The sequence below is a fragment of the Pinus tabuliformis genome, chromosome 9, assembly GCF_031772625.1.
Source record: "Pinus tabuliformis cultivar Carrire ecotype Pingquan chromosome 9, CPIR1, whole genome shotgun sequence".
Lineage (NCBI taxonomy): Eukaryota > Viridiplantae > Streptophyta > Pinopsida > Pinales > Pinaceae > Pinus > Pinus tabuliformis.
In genome coordinates this window covers 1,229,962,152-1,229,978,639 of record NC_142307.1, presented here as the reverse complement: position 1 = coordinate 1,229,978,639, position 16,488 = coordinate 1,229,962,152, and positions in this window count along the sequence as shown.

The window sequence follows — 16,488 nt, the reverse complement described above, 5'->3', positions numbered from 1 at the left end:
CTTTGTTCTCGTTAAAAACTTGTACGTGGTCAATTTTCACGGAGGAAATGATAGCACATTATGAGGATACAAAGAGCAACACCTTCTTTAGAGAAACACCACAACAATTGGAAAGAGTAAAAGGGATTTGTGACATAATGGAAAGAAAAATTATGGAAACCAGGAAGCATACCCCTCACAACTATAAAGATGGAAGTGTTGTTTCTCCCAGCCTTCCACAACCTACAAGGGTTACACCACAACAATTGGAAGAAAAAAGAGAAAAAGGGCTTTGTTACAATTGTGATAGCAAATGCACTAAAGGTCATAGGTGTGCTGAGAAGAAATTATTTTACATAGAATATGAAGAGGAGGAAGAAAAGCATCAAGAAACATCAAAAGAAGAGGATATACGCAAGGACACCACCCTAGAGAAAGAAGAAATCAATCAGACCATATCTTGTAAAGCATTGGCAAGAATTACCATTCCTCAAACTCTCAAGATAGAAGGACATATCAAGAAGAAAAAGGTGCAAGAAGTGAAAGATCACATCGAGAAAGAAGAAATGAATCCAACCATATCTTGTAATTCAATGGATGAAATTACCACTCCTCAAACTATAAAGATAGAAGGACACATCAAGAAGAAAAATGTTCAAGAAGTGAAAGATCACATCGAGCATCAAGAAATGAATCTGACCATATCTTGTAAAGGACTGGAAGAAATTACCACTCCTCAAAAGATAGAAGGACATATCAAGAAGAAAAAGGTTCAAGCAGAGAAAGATCACATCGAGCATCAACAGCAAGTTCTCCAACTTTTAAAGGATAATGCCACTTCGGTGCAAAATCAAACGAAACAACAGGTAGATCAACATCCTAGTGAAAAATGTTTTGATGTAGGTGATTAGGTATTTTTACAGCTACATCTCAAGCAAGCTATTTATGAGAAGGAAATGTTGGCAATACTACATGCACTTAAAAAATGGCGACCTTACCGAATGGGAAGACTCTTCAAGGATGAGGATGTGGAAGCATTGTTTTGTGCTATTTATATTATCCAACCAGATTGGATAGATGAAGCAAGGGATGAATGGAAGAAGGACGAAGAAGTATGGCCACTTATTCAAAAGTTGCAAAAGATCCCAATTCAAGCAATATTGCCAGAAATTGAAGAGGAAGGAAAAATCATATTGGAACCTGGAGCAGTCACAGAAACAAGAACCCGACAGCTACGAAATCAATCAATTTCAGAGTATCTCATCAAGTGGAAGAACTTACCCGCTAAATATTCCACATGGGAGGACAAGAATTTTATACAGAAGCATCAAGAACTACTCAAGCGTTGAGGACAACGCTTTTTGAAGGAGAGGGGCATGTTAGGCCCCTATACTACTAGTGTAACCCCTTATTGTTATTAGTATAACCCACTTATTATATTGATGTACCCATGTAGTGCCCATATTGTTACTATTGTGCCCCATAGAAGCCCACTATTGTTATTATTGTGCCCTTACATTATTATTGTTATGTCGGCTCTGATTATGTTATAACCCCTTAGACTCCTATATATAGAAAGGAGGTCTTTTCATTTGTATCATCCAAGAATTGTTCATTTATGTAATGTAAAGGAGGTTGCCCCCTCGAAGAGGCTGAATTCTAAGGCGTTGATCTATCTTTTCTATCTTTTCTTGAGCTGGTTTCATAACAGAAACTTCACACGGGAGATACTCTGTCCCCTGCAATCCTTGGAGCCATTCAAAGTGCGTCAGTTCATATTTCCCTTTTTATTGAGCGTTACGTTGAATCCCCTTGGTGTTTGGAAGAGAACATTGACCTCAGCAGTGGATCCAAATACTCTGTCCCCTGCAATCCTCGGAGCCATTCAAAGTGCGTCAGTTCATATTGCCCTTTTTATTGAGCGTTACGCTGAATCCCCTTGGTGTTTGGAAGAGAACATTGACCTAAGCAGTGGATCCGTTGTTGAAATTGCAGGCATAAACGTAGCGCAGGTACTTACTACACCAATAAATTTCTTTTAATACAGTACATTTAAACTAACAATTGTTTGCTCAGAACATCTCAATGGTCTGTTTTAATGTTTAGGCTAATTAATTGTCCCAATATTGATTTTAGGTATCGAGTTAGTAGTTCTTTCGCTGGTTTTTAAGATTCTTATAGGAGGGAAATCAGACAGGCCGTCTATGACCTTAGTTGAAGCAAATATCTCTTTCATGACTAAACAGATTTTAAGAAATTATTTCCTTTTCCTGTGGCTGTGGTTTCGTTTTATTAACTTATTTCCTGTGTTTTGTGACGTTGAGCCTAAAGACCTTCGTTACGTTGAGAGTGGGCATTACGCTAAAACCTTTGAAGAACACCAACGCAAAGGCAGAGTCACGGTGGAATGCATCCAGACGTGGAAGGCAGCCCTTAACCAAGCCTCCCGCATTTCTGGTCTGCTATTTAAATCGACTGAAAGGTAAAACCCTTTTATTTTCTTACAAGTCCATTGATTTTATAGTCTGTGAACAAATGTATTGTGAAACAAATAATCCTTTTTAATCCAAACATTGCCTGTTTTCGTTTCAATACTGGACCAATGTTTGCTGCTGTGTTCACATAGAAAATCACTTTCCGATCAGATTTTCTTTTTAATGCAATGGTCAGAAAACTGACCATTGTTCTTGTTCTAAATCTGATTACTGCTGAAAGTGGTTTTGCTATCTTTTATTTAACAGTTTGTTTTGTAATGGACATTAACGTGTTAAATCCAATTTGTTAATTCAATAGATCTATCAATTAGAAATGATGTAAATCAATGTGGAGTTTTCATATCGGAAATCGATGTAGTTAGTCTTTAGCTTTAAGTTGCAGGTCTAACATATACACATCAACTCACAATCAATGGTTTCTAATGGTAATATGTCTACCCAATGGATCTGATGATTGTCACCTCATTGTTCGAAACCTTAAACGGTTACTTTGCCCCCTTGCTTTTTATCATTCACCATTGTTACGGAGACGCTATAAGTTATGAATATAATCCACAAAAAATTTAAGTACTCGCTGTCTGTTATGTTGCATCCAACAGAGAATAAATGTACAGAAAGCTGATGGAAAACAATGCATCAATTTTTATTTTTATTTTTATTTGTATGTGGTTTATGGAGAGATCCAGATAATTCCCAAAAAAAAATGGACTGACAATAAGTAGTTCAGTAGTTTTCATTTATTTCATGTAATTGGCCTTTAATTCAGAATTATTTAAGTCTTCAATGTTTTCATCATTCAATATGCTATTGTTGCCTAGTCACATGAATGAGATTGTTCCTTCTTTCAGTGATCACCCAAATCTGTAACTGCAGTAGTGCCATATTTTGGGAGAGGGTTCAAACACTTTAATATCAAACATGATAAATAAGCCAGTGGGATTGTTTATTCAAAGAGTAATAGAGTACAAGGGTTGTTGGGCTTCCCCAACTTGATAGTTTGCATTTTCATGCAATGTCTCCTAAGGTTGCTTGACCTTTTTATATCATGTATAAAAATATAGATTCTTTCCTGGAAGTACAGGTACTTTGCCTATCTTTTTGTTTCTGAGGAAAGGAATCAGCATCCCTCTTAGTCCAAGGGCTAGAGTGAGCTTGCTGGTACCTATGGTACCAGGCGAGGCCATAAGTATACTTACTTCTTTGCCCCCTTGCTTTTTATCATTCACCATTGTTACGGAGACGCTATAAGTTATGAATATAATCCACAAAAAATTTAAGTACTCAATGTCTGTTATGTTGCATCCAACAGAGAATAAATGTACAGAAAGCTAATGGAAAACAATGCATCAATTTTTATTTTTATTTTTATTTATGTGTGGTTTATGGAGAGATCCAGATTTTGGTGAAATGACTGCTATGTTTGTGTGCGATATTGGTGACCGGTGACTACTATGTTTGTGTGGAAATAGTATTTTAGGCATTTTTCCTCTCTTTGCCTTAATTATGGGGTTTAATTCCCAGGGCATATAGTTGAATTCCTAGTATTTAAAGTATTTTTTCTCGAGGATAGTTGAATACATGAAGGCCCAATTCTTTTAGGTGCCGAGATAGCTTCCTTTTTTTCTTTAGAGACCACCAGATATTCTATTTGAGAGGCCCCTGTGTTGGTTGTGGCCCTTTTAGCAACCATTTCAATCAACTGTTATTTTTCACTAAAAATTTAAATATGTAAAACTAAAAATGTTGTTGGAAACTGCTAAATATTATTGCTTTCTAAAGCCATACCTCCAAGATAACACTACGTATGAAACCTGAAATGTAAAATTCTTAATGTTGTATTATTGTCCCAAAGCATGGGTTTGAGAGTGCAGGGTGATATTGAAAAGTGGCTAAACAAAGAATCCATGAATGTTCATGATTGAGACAGGGCATTGGTAATCCCAGCATTGTCCAATTTTACCATCTCAGCTATGAATTTCTTCAATCCCTTACTTTGCACAATTACAACACATTATCTATTTTGATAGATTTTTTCTCGAGGATAGTTGAATACATGAAGGCCCAATGCTTTTAGGTGCCGAGATAGCTTCCTTTTTTCTTCATAAACCACCAGGTATTCTATTTGAGAGACCCCTGTGTTGGTTGTGGCCCTTTTAGCAACCATTTCAATCAACTGTTATTTTTCACTAAAAATTTAAATATGTAAAACTGAAAATGTGCACAATTACAACACATTATCTATTTTGATAGATTTTTTCTCGAGGATAGTTGAATACATGAAGGCCCAATGCTTTTAGGTGCCGAGATAGCTTCCTTTTTTCTTCAGAGACCACCGGGTATTCTATTTGAGAGGCCCCTGTGTTGGTTGTGGCCCTTTTAGCAACCATTTCAATCAACTGTTATTTTTCACTAAAAATTTAAATATGTAAAACTGAAAATGTGCACAATTACAACACATTATCTATTTTGATAGATTTTTTCTCGAGGATAGTTGAATACATGAAGGCCCACTGCTTTTAGGTGCCAAGATAACTTCCTTTTTTCTTCAGAAACCACCAAGTATTCTTTTTGAGAGGCCCCTGTGTTGGTTGTGGCCCTTTTAGCAACCATTTCAATCAACTGTTATTTTTCACTAAAAATTTAAATATGTAAAACTGAAAATTTTGCTGGAAATTGCTAAATACTATTGCTTTCTAAAGCCATACCTCCAAGATAACACTGCATATTAAACCTGAAATGTAAAATTCTTAATGTTGTATTATTGTACCCAAGCATGGGTTTGAGAGTGCAGGGAGATATTGAAAAGTGGCTAAACAAAGAATCCATGAATGTTCATGATTGAGACAGGGCATTGGCAATCCCAGCATTGTCCAATTTTACCATCTCAGCTATTAATTTCTTCAATCCCTTACTTTGCACAATTACAACACATTATCTATTTTGATAGATTTCCTAGAAAAACATGGACTGACAATAAGTAGTTCAGTTGTTTTCATTTATTTCATGCAATTGGCCTTGAATTCAGAATTATTTAATTCTTCAATGTTTTCATCATTCAAAATGCTATTGTTGCCCAGTCACATGAATGAGATTGTTCCTTCTTTCAGTTATCACCCAAATCTGTAACTGCAGTAGTGCCATATTTTGGGAGAGGGTTCAGACACTTTAATATCAGACATGATAAATAAGCCAGTGGGATTGTTTATTCAAAGAGTAATAGAGTACAAGGGTTGTTGGGCTTCCCCAACTTGATAGTCTGCATTCTCATGCAATGTCTCCTAAGGTTGCTTGACCTTTTTATCTCATGTATAAAAATATAGATTCTTTCCTGGAAGTACAGGTACTTTGCCTATCTTTTTGTTTCTGAGGAAAGGAAGCATCCCTCTTAGTCCAAGGGCTAGAGTGAGCTTGCTGGTACCTATGGTACCAGGTGAGGCCATAGGTATACTTACTTCTTTGCCCCCTTGCTTTTTATCATTCACCATTGTTACAGAGACGCTATCAGTTATGAATATAATCCACAAAAAAATTAAGTACTCGTTGTCTGTTATGTTGCATCCAACAGAGAATAAATGTACAGAGAGCTTATGGAAAACAATGCATCAATTTTTATTTTTATTTTAATTTGTGTGTGGTTTATGGAGAGATCCAGATATTGGTGAAATGACTGCTATGTTTGTGTGCGATATTGGTGACCGGTGACTACTATGTTTGTGTGGAAATAGTATTTTAGGCATTTTGCCTCTCTTTGCCTTGATTATGGGGTTTAATTCCCAAGGCATATAGTTGAATTCCTAGTGTTTAAAGTATTTCTTCTCGAGGATAGTTGAATACATGAAAGTCCAATGCTTTTAGGTGCTGAGATAGCTTCCTTTTTTCTTCAGAGACCACCAGGTATTCTATTTGAGAGGCCCCTGTGTTGGTTGTGGCCCTTTTAGCAACCATTTCAATCAACTGTTATTTTTCACTAAAAATTTAAATATGTAAAACTGAAAATGTTGCTGGAAACTGCTAAATATTATTGCTTTCTAAAGCCATACCTCCAAGATAACACTACATATGAAACCTGAAATGTAAAATTCTTAATGTTGTATTATTGTACCCAAGCATGGGTTTGAGAGTGCAGGGTGATATTGAAAAGTGGCTAAACAAAGAATCCATGAATGTTCATGATTGAGACAGGGCATTGGTAGTCCCAGCATTGTCCAATTTTACCATCTCAGCTATGAATTTCTTTAATCCCTTACTTTGCACAATTACAATACATTATCTATTTTGATAGATTTTTTCTCGAGGATAGTTGAATACATGAAGACCCAATGCTTTTAGGTGCCCAGATAGCTTCCTTTTTTCTTCAGAAACCACCAGGTATTCTATTTGAGAGGTCCCTGTGTTGGTTGTGGCCCTTTTAGCAACCATTTCAATCAACTGTTATTTTTCACTAAAAATTTAAATATGTAAAACTGAAAATGTTGCTGGAAATTCCTAAATATTATTGCTTTCTAAAGCCAGACCTCCAAGATAACACTGCATATGAAACCTGAAATGTAAAATTCTTAATGTTGTATTATTGTACCCAAGCATGGGTTTGAGAGTGCAGGGAGATATTGAAAAGTGGCTAAACAAAGAATCCATGAATGTTCATGATTGAGACAGGGCATTGGCAATCCCAGCATTGTCCAATTTTACCATCTCAGCTATGAATTTCTTCAATCCCTTACTTTGCACAATTACAACACATTATCTATTTTGATAGATTTCCCAGAAAAACATGGTCTGACAATAAGTAGTTCAGTTGTTTTCATTTATTTCATGCAATTGGCCTTGAATTCAGAATTATTTAAGTCTTCAATGTTTTCATCATTCAATATGCTATTGTTGCCCAGTCACATGAATGAGATTGTTCCTTCTTTCAGTGATCACCCAAATCTGTAACTGCAGTAGTGCCATATTTTGGGAGAGGGTTCAGACACTTTAATATCAGACATGATAAATAAGCCAGTGGGATTGTTTATTCAAAGAGTAATAGAGTACAAGGGTTGCTGGGCTTCCCCAACTTGATAGTCTGCATTCTCATGCAATGTCTCCTAAGGTTGCTTGACCTTTTTATCTCATGTATAAAAATATAGATTCTTTCCTGGAAGTACAAGTACTTTGCCTATCTTTTTGTTTCTGAGGAAAGGAATCAGCTTCCCTCTTAGTCCAAGGGCTAGAGTGAGCTTGCTGGTACCTATGGTACCAGGCAAGGCCATAGGTATACTCACTTAAGAGTTCACAAGGTTTGAAGCCAGTACAACAATATTCATAGGCACAAGTCCATTACAACAATATTTATCAAGGCATTATAGCTCATCATGTCACTAATGGGGAAGATAATAGCCATTTTGCCCAACCACCCTAGATAACACAATTGACAGCTACTTTGCCTACCTATTACCAATACAATTACTAATAACATATCACAAATTCACAACTTATTATCAATATTTGACCACTTAGAGTTTTTATGCCTACTATTCCCTCTAAAAGCTACCATAGAAAGTCCTAATGTTCAAGTTGATAGATTGATTTTAACATTTTCGATGTCTTCCGTGCTTTTATAGGCAAGGATGGAACGAGCCTTAGCAAGTGATCTGGCATATTGTGAAGAAATAATTGTAATTAACATCAACGTATTGCTAAATCAACCTGAGATGCAACGTTGCATATGCATTAAGATTTCAGCTAATACACATTGTTGTTTTATGTGGGTGTGATAATAAACATTTCAAGCTTGCGGATTGCAATTTTCCATACGTGAATTTTTTTTCCTGTTTTTGTCTGTAGTTTAAGACAAACTCACTATTTATTGTTTTTTATTTTGCCAGACATTTCACTGTAGGCATGGGAAGTCATATCTCCTTAATACTGTGCTGCTGAATCACACAATTGTGATTAATAAAGGTTGATGATCAAAATGTATATCGCGTTTGAACTTGACATTTTTATAAACTTAAATTATGTCCCCATCAATATGATAGTGCATGTCATTCTTGATCAATGACATCTATTTTTTATTTTATTTTTTCAAATATATAGTTATGTAATGAATGGGATCCATCCAACTTGTATCTTTTACCATTTTACTAATTCATCATCATAATCAATGATATTAGTACAAACACTTGTGATATGAGTACGTATTCATTATATATTCACTATGAAGATACCCTTTTTCACTCATATTTAATCCTACCTCTGAAGAATATGGTTTGTAACTACTTCGTTCACAAAGGAGGAACTTGATTTACAACCATAACTCGATAATGGAATTTCTACTGTTATTACTAAGCCGTAGCTGCTACTGCTGAGTTTATTGATGTCACTATTGTTTTCTTTGTTATTTTCTACTATTAGCACACTATCAGGTTTAGATTATATATATTTAAGTTTCAAAGTTTCAGTTTTCCTACTGTGAGTTTCTTTTAGTTTTGAAAAAAAGTCAGACTTCAAGTTTAGGTTCATGACATTTTATGATGCTCTTGAGGCAAGGATTCAGTGTAGAAAAAAGTGTTGATATTGCTAGAATACCCAATACCTCCCTCTCTGGGATTCTCAATACTAATGGTCTTGGACTAAGACATGATAAAGTTTAATATTCCTCAGTATCATGTTTGGCTTTTGAGCTTCTTTAGTTAACGTCACAATCGTTCTTTTGTGCAGGAATCATCTTGGAGCCGGTCATGAGGAGTTCTTCTTACTGCACAGAGATCCCCAAGCGAATCTAGAAAGAACCAAAGGTGATCCTTTCTACACTTCCTGTCAATATATGTCAAATAGATGAACATGTGTGTAACAGGTACCTTTTGCAGATAACCTTATGGTCTGTCGGAAGTCTCAGGAAGACTTTCGAGGGTAGTTTTCATCCCGTGCATTTTACCCCTTAGCAGAAATGACGTTCTTTGTATCCTTCTCTGATCCACCATCTAACTTGTTGCATCCTGCAAAGTTGCTTTCTCTTCATAAACTGATCCCAAAAGCCCACTTTTTGAGCTCTTTCTCTCACTAACGCATGTTGCCAATCTACACAGAGCTTTATAAAGCTCTTTGACTGTGCACATGGAGCATTAGTGGCCAAGCTAAAGCTCTGTTTACACATAGACAGAGCCTTAGTGAACCATTTCCATGTTTTTCAAGAGATTTTGTGGACCAAAAGGGGGGGAAACTTGTCCCAATGGCTAAATTAGGATCTGCAACAGTATCATGCTAACAAATTTGGTGTCTTAAAATTTATTTTTTAAGAAAATGCTTTAGTTTTTCTCTCATAAAAGAAATTCTTGTTGAAAGAAAAGCTGATAAACTGTATATCTCCTTCTGTCGAAATAGTTGTAGGTTGCTTTGTTTTGGTTCAATAGTTGTTAGGGAATATTGAGAAAATGAACTTTCAGTTGTGCGTTAGTGACCCATTTCCATGTTTTTCAAGTGATTTTGTGGACCAAAAGGGGGGGAAACTTGTCCCAAGGGCTAAATTAGGATATGCAATAGTATCATGCTAACAAATTTGGTGTCTTAAAATTTATTGTTTAAGAAAATGCTTTAGTTTTTCTCTCATAAAAGATTTTTTTGTTGAAAGAAAAGCTGATAAACTGTATATCTCCTTCTGTCAAAATAGTTGTAGGCTGCTTTGTTTTGGTTCAATAGTTGTTAGGGAATATTGAGAAAAGGAACTTTCAGCTATGCAAAGTGTTGAATGAATTTATATGCACTGATGAATACATGAATATGTGAAATAATACATGTGTAGAATAAGACTTGTTTGCATAAGAAATTGAAATTTTTTTTTACAGCATTGTTTTGCACGGTTTATTGAGTCGAGAGTCTCATCATATTCATACGTCAACACCCCCTCCGAAGACAAATAAGAAAGTACACTAAAATTTACACTAAAATCAATCAGATACTCTTTTTTAGAGCAAACCAACATTAGATAGATTAGGACCTTGGGATAAGAGAGTGAGTCAACTACCCAAGGTTGCAAATCAAACTAGTGTCGTTAAAGAGTGAAAAATCCTTCTGCACTCATATTACCAGGACCACTCCACTCACAACAGAGCGAAATACGAGACAACATTGGATTGTAATCGAAGGTAGCCCGCCTTCTTTTACAACTCCTTTGGGCATTCTATGTAACGGGGGTCCCTTCGAGGATTTCGGAACTGAGTCGGGGACTCAGGTATCCTACCCACACAACGTGCTGTCTACGACTATGTCCCCCCTGGTAATGTCTGTGATTTGAGGTATCTCTAGTGGCCAATACTTCTAGGTACTTACCTAAGGTGACTGGGACGAGCTGTCCTGGTACCTCAAACGAACAGACCTACTTTGTCTTCATTTTTTGGGAGGGTGCTCGTCTTCACGAGAGTACTTGGCCCCTCAATCTGAGGTTCGGGCGAAGCTCAAAAGTAACTGTAACCGTACATTTGGCCATCCTTCTCTGTTACTCATTGAGAGACTGGGTTTCATCTCCAGTAATTGGTGTTTATCAGACAAGGTAATTTCACTTTGTTTGCTGATTGTCATTTTTAGTGTATTTTTTCTTTTTAAGTACCTGAGTGCTATCGTTTTTGAGACTTAAAGAATATCACCTTAAAATTTATCTGATAAAATATACCAGTCATTGTGACTACATCTGGCCCTCACCGTCAATCCAGATGGTTGTTAGGACTTCCTCCACTCACTGTGGAGAATCTGCCGAGATCCACTGACTTGGATTCTTCATCTTCGAGGAATCAGTCTCCTAAATTGCACATGGGGTCTATGTGGACAACCGATGATTTGTTTATTTGATTCAGCAACGGCTAATATGAAATCCCCTGTTCTTCCTGCAGAAGAATTCCATTCCTAATTTCACTTGCAAGGCTGCAAGAGATTTCTGTTTGAAATCTTCTCAGAATTGATGGAAGCAATAGATGTTACTATTGAAAAAACAGATGAGTCCAAATTAATATCACATGGATCTTTTGATGCACTAGTACTTCTACCTAAGCTAACCTTAACTGACAACACCTACAAGGTCATCTCATCTTTAATAGTGTTGTGAATGACAATTTACTCTCAAACCTTCTGCCCTTATTATTGTTTCACCATCGAAAGTTAGCCTTGCTAGATTAGTTCCCTCATTCACATCACATTATTCTTTACATGACTTTTGTGTTGTGGTGATTTGATGAATTACAGGTACTACTATCACAGAAATATAATCCCTCTATTAATATTATGGAGCCAGCATTGACTACAAATGCCATTCCTCTGCTGCTGAATGGTTCCACTGATATTCAACCACTGCTCTAGATAATCGATATTAGTTCTGTTACATCATTAAAAACAACATCCTCACACTTTTGCATTACTCTATCTGATGGAACACATCAACACAAGACTTTGCTACCATCAACATATAGCCAACAAGTTGCATCTGAAGACATTCAAATTGGCTCAATAATTCTACTTAAAAAAGCAGCTTGCACGGTGCTTCAAAACTCCTCGTAAGGCCCAACATTTGAATTTACCCTTTTCTATTTTTTGTCTTCTATACGCTTCCTGCATTACACAAAAAAAAAACTTCATTAATTCATTTCTCATTTGTTTACATAAGGTCCATCCGAGTGGTTGAGCTTGAAGTTGTGATGCGCTCAGTAGCATTGACGAAGGACTCATCAACCCTGCTACATGCAAAGGCAGGTACATCCCAAGTTAGCTCTTCATCAATAGAAGATACCTTGCCCTCTATAGTTACTCCACCAATTACGGCAACAACTACAACAATTCCATTCACGGCACTCAATCCTGCTCGAAAATATTGGTCAATCCAAGGTAGAGCATCTGCAAAAACATCATTGAAGACTTACAACAATGTGCGAGGGTCAGGAAAATTTTTTGGGTTTGACCTTATCAATCGTGATAAGGAAGAGATCCACCTTTCTGCATTTGCTGAATTGGCTGAATCTCTTTACAGTCTAATTCAAGTTGGGCAGCTATACATTGTTTCAAATGGCACAATTAAAGAAGCAAATCCAAACTACAACCACCTCAAGAACAAATGGGAAATTTACTTGTTTGCTGCTTCCACTATCAATCCATGTCCCATAGATGATCCAACGTTTCCTTACCAGAGCTTTCACTTCAAGACTATTGCCGAAATAAAAAGTGCAAGTCCAAATACGAATGTGGATGTCATTGGTGTTGTTACTTCCACCTCACCTGCATCAACAATTCGACGAAAAGACGGAAGTGAAACATTAAGGAGAACACTCATATTAAAAGACAAGTCGGGTTTTAGCATTGATGTAACATTATGGGGAGACCATTGTGACTCTATAGGACAAAACCTTGTTGAATTCTACTCTTTCGACAACCCACCAATCCTTGCAATCAAAGGAGGTCGTGTATCTGAATTTAATGGCACCACAATAGGGACGATATCAACAAGCACTCTCATCATAAATCCACAAGTTGAAGAAACTCATCAACTACATGCATGGTTCCGTGAAACAGGTTATAGCTCTTCTTCTCCATCTTTGAGTAGAAACTATGGTGTTGCTTCGAAACGTGCCCTACCACGAAAGACGTTTCATGAAATTGCTGGCATGCAAACCTCCGATAAAGCAATATGGGTTTCAGTTCGTGCAACAATAACTGCTCTTCACATGGACGACTTCTACTTTCTAGCATGTCCATTAGATTTCAATGGAAAACAATGCATGAAGAAGGTTGTGGAGCATTCTAACAATCTTTGGCATTGTACAAAATGTAACGGCGACTTCCCAGAATGTGACTATCGTTACAAACTTAAAATTGAGCTACATGACCACACCGGGCACCTGCAGAATGTCACAGCTTTCAATGATGCAGGAAACGAGCTCATGGGCATCACGGCAAAAGACCTGTTCCTTCTTTCTATCGAACCAACTGATCTGCAGGAAATTTGTGGCCGAATTTCAGGACGCCGCTTCCTGCTAACACTTTCCATTAAAGCAGATTACTTCAATGGTGTTCAACGCTTGCAACCAATACTGATAAATTTAGAAGAAATTCAATATGCCTCTACATGCAAAGAAGCCCTCAATGACATTCAAGCAATATCCACTTCAAAACGACCTGTTGTTTGTCGCCTTTGAAAAGTTTTTTAGGGTCTCTTCAAACACTATTGTTTTTACATAAACAAACATTTTTGCACAACTCATTGTTTCATATTGTTGTAAATTACACCCATGTTATTGTGATGCACACTGTTGCTGCAAATACTCTCTTTCAGTTATTCCAAAATATGTATGTTTACCACTTTTCATTTTACATAATATAGATATCAACATTTGTAAAGACTTACTACATAATTTTCTCGTTCGTTGTTTACATGTCTATACATTGATCTCTTGCTTGCTAATCTATTCATGCTATCATTCAAACTTGTAAAAAAAAAGAAGAAGAAGGAAGAAAAATATTGGTTATCTTGCTCCTCTCCTCTCAATAATAGATGCCAGAATAACATATGATTTTATAGTACTCCTAATTGCATGTTTTTCCTTCTACCTAATCTACCTACATTCACTGATGTTCAAATAAAAAAAAAAATTTCTAAAACTTGTAATACATTCTCCAAACATGCAATACTTGTTTATGAAAACTAACACTAATTGTTTGTACTTGTTTAGATATGCCAAAAAACAATCAAAATGCGGACAAACACGAGCGGCGACGTCTTCTTTATGCACAACAAAAGGATACAAATAATGCACAGCGGCGACTACTTTATAAAAACCGCAACAACCCTACTACTTCCTCTACATCCCTTCCCACCTCAAATGCTCTCCCAACTATACAAACCAACCCATCTCACCTTCATCAAATCCAATATAACCCTCCCCTTAATGAAGAACACCATCGCTTTCGAGAAAGGATTGATGAACTTTCTAGCATGCATGTTTGCACAATATGCAAAGAAGCATACCCAGGAATGAAAACAAAGCTTTTACATTGTAGGCTTTCTTGTTTTCGTTGTGCATCATCTAAATCCACCAATCATTTTTCTGAACTAAACAACATGAACCCTGGTGAACAACCCTATGTCCTTCAACAGTTAACACAAGTTGAAGAAATGCTCATTGCACGTGTAAACCCCATTCTACAAGTCACTCATGCTCGTGGTGGTCAATACAAATATAGTGGCCATACAATTAGCTTCCCTCAAGACATCACCACTATTGCCAAATACTTACCCCGAATGATTTCTGACTTAGACATCCTCATTGTGAAAAGGAAAAATCCATCTGAAAAGGCTTATGAATTCTTCGTTTGCAAATCACGTGTCCTTGCAGCCCTTGAATACAAAACAAAAAATGACCCTTACTACTGTGATGTTCAATTCAATTCATCTGCTATTTTTGCACTACCAGATCACCCTACCGATATTTCTTCTCTTCTCCATAATGTAACCACCTCCTCTTTTGAACCCCATCAAACCAATATTGATTCTACTTATGATACCGATTTCATGCTACCTCCATTAGAAATCCAACCCTCTTCTTTTGTTCCAATACTCCCAAATTCAAGTACTGAGCTTGAGCACATTTGTAATTATTTGCACTTGACCCATTCAAATTCAACAAGCTCTATCGATTGGCCTCCAATATCTTTAACAGCTATGAATGAATACAACACCATAGGCCTCTTTGCCATGGCATTCCCCACACTCTTCCCTACAGGCATTGCCATGATCATGCAACCAAGACTTACAAAAGTTGAGATGCATGAATATGCTTTACACTTGCTGCACTACCATGATAACCAATTTGGCCAACACCCAAGATTCCGCTACTATCTTTATAACATTCTAATGTGCCATCGTAGCCAAACTACTGCTAGTGTTTTTGTGAAAAAGTACATTGAGAACAACTTGCCAACAACGATTTCAGACCTACGATAGTGTCTTCGTGACTCTCCAGATTCAAGATTGCCAAAGCAAATAATGTGGTTCGGTTCAGCCCTACGGGGAACACGGTCTTTCTGGAACAGACGATGATCTGAGCTGACTGACATGATCACGCAAATAGGAAGTCTGACATTCTTTTTCACTCTCAGTGCAGCTGATACTAAATGGCATGACTTGCACATGATCATGCCTGCCAGTGTTCCTTCCAATTCAATCAACCACTTCTAATGGAAAATCCAAAACATAATTAAGAACCCACATCTAACAGCCCAATATATGCATTGCAGATTTACAGTTTTTCTCGAAGAAATCCTACAAAAAGGCCTCCATGCAGTAGACTATTGGTGCAGGTATTTTTTAATATCCATTTCCTTCTACATTAATTTTCTACATTGCATATATATGTTTTAACGAGATTTTACCTTCATATTATATTCAGATACGAATGGCAACATAGAGGATCCACACACATTCATGGCTTCCTCTGGCTGCAAAATGCACCAAACATGGACACAATTGACTGGAACAATGCATTAGAAATTGCTAATGCACAGAAATATTTTGACCACTACGTAACTGCCTGGAATCCACGTCAAGCAGAACACCGAAATATTCCGCTTCACCAATCAACAATTCATAACCCATGTCTTCTTGACACAACATCAATATTCACATCCAATCAGTTTGAAGACTATACAGAGCTTGTCAACTGCATTCAACGTCATACAAAGTGTCATGAGTCTTCTTGTCTTCGCAAGAAAGACAATGTACTTAGCTGCCGGTATGGAGTACCGTGGGAGTTGAAGTCCACATCTTCACTTTTCATTGATGATAAAGGTCATAAAACCTATGTCCCTGCACGCAATGATGAAAGATTGAATATTCACAATGCCGATCTACTCTCTATTTGGAGAGCAAATGTTGATTGCCAACCGGTCCTTTCTCGCCATGCTGTGTTAAAATATATTTCAAAATATGCAGCAAAATCATAAACAAGATCTGAGAGCTACTGTCAAATGCTATCACGGCTATCACAAAGTGCCATTC